The sequence below is a fragment of the Carlito syrichta genome, unplaced genomic scaffold, assembly GCF_000164805.1.
Source record: "Carlito syrichta isolate Samal-C Ts95f unplaced genomic scaffold, Tarsius_syrichta-2.0.1 Scaffold91343, whole genome shotgun sequence".
NCBI lineage: Eukaryota > Metazoa > Chordata > Mammalia > Primates > Tarsiidae > Carlito > Carlito syrichta.
In genome coordinates this window covers 1-1,873 of record NW_007035439.1, presented here as the reverse complement: position 1 = coordinate 1,873, position 1,873 = coordinate 1, and positions in this window count along the sequence as shown.

Genomic DNA, 1,873 nt, shown 5'->3' with positions numbered 1-1,873 from the left:
AAAGTTTTGTTACCTTAAATTCCAAGGTTTTAGATGGAAACTTCAGCAAACATTAAGAAAACAAATGCTCCCTATCTCATACAGCTATCTAGTACTAAAAAAGTTAGAATATTCCTAGAGTTAGGCAAGTAATGTAATTTTGACAACAAAACCAGAAAAGGACAGTATGAGGAAGAAGCATTATCAACTAATCTCAAAGTAATAAAGCAATGATAACTTTTTGTAATAGATGATAACAAATCAGTGGCAATATACACCATAGTTAAGATTTTTCTTTTTTTTTATAAATATGTAGGGTACAATTCAGGGTTAGGTATACAAACGTTGATTATGCAGTTACCCTTGCTAATGAGGTAAGGATTTTTCAAATAATATGTGTTCTGAAATCAGTAAAGTTTATTACAAACAAAAAATCATGAAAAAACTGGTTCTATATCACAAATGTTAGTATGTTTTACTTTTAAAAAAAATCTATATTTTCCCACATTAGGAGCTTTACAAGGGAAAGTCATGTAATATTTTAAGTAGCTGATTAAAAACAGCTGATAAAATTTAATCTTTATTATAATTAAATAATGTTTATTAAGCCAGGAATAGAACTTTTCATAACTGATAAATAATATCTGAAGGTAGTATGTATAAACTCTTCAGCCCACTCAGAATTAAATTATACTTCTACCATATTACTTTGGAAAAATTACTTAACATTGTTGTGCCAAAAATCTTTCACTCAGAAGTACATGATTTTATATATAAATTACTTTGAAATGTGTCTAAATAAATAGCTAAAAAGCACTAATCCATTCTAAAATTGCCAAACATACTGTAAAGTGAAGCCTGTGGTAGCTGTGAGTGTGCTACTGCACTCCAGCCTGGGCAACAGAATGAGACTTCCACTCAAAAAAACAAAAACTAGGAACTCATAAACTTTTTTTTCTTTTTAGCAATAATGATACGGTGAACATTTTTGAGAAATAGTGACTGAAATTCATTGTGCTTTGATATCATGGTGGCCAAAGTGAAGAGCTTGATTTGGCAAGGAACAGAATGCTCAGACATTAGGGGTCTCATAGTGGTTGTTTCTCAATGCAAATCAATAATTTATTCATTAAAATATATGTTCCAAATTTGTAGATTTTTTTTTTATTGGCACAATTTTCTTAAAGCTTGCATTAGCTTTGGGCCCTCACTTAAAAATTGAAAGATCAGATAATAGCAAATAATCACTATACTGTTATTACTAGCTCACCTTCAACTCTATCTTAAATTGAGGCACAAAAAGTTTACTTTATTAAAATCAGGATGTATGGCACACATTGAGGAAAAAAGGAAGGGAGAGGGGAAGGACTGGTAGAAAGAGTGCATCTTAATGTTTGACTTGGGAATGATATCTCAGATTTGGGATGCCTTTGGCAATTCAACACCTTTGACTAATAGTTTGAGTTAATCAGTCAGCAACCTGTATTCAGTATTCCTTTCATGTCTTGCTGTGTTTTACCTGAATGCTTTTCCTAATAGAATCGATTAGTTTGAAGGAAGCTACCAATGTTTACAGTTGAACCATCATTTTAGTACTCATTCCATTAACAGCTAACTTAGTAGTATTTAAACATTCCTGCATTTTTACTCTATGTAATATCCTGATGCCTTAGAAAGGTAGAGTACTGGGATTATGACCATGTTACTGATGGAGAACTAGAAAAACAAATTATATCATTTAAACAGGCAATAGGAACAAATTCAAACCTTGGTAATTTGACTCTAGTGAACATTTTCTTAGTCATTATATTCTATAGCCTCTTGATGACCTGGTAAATGATCTTTGCCAGTCCATAGTTTGACTTTGTAAAAGCCTCTTTAGCCAACATATTTA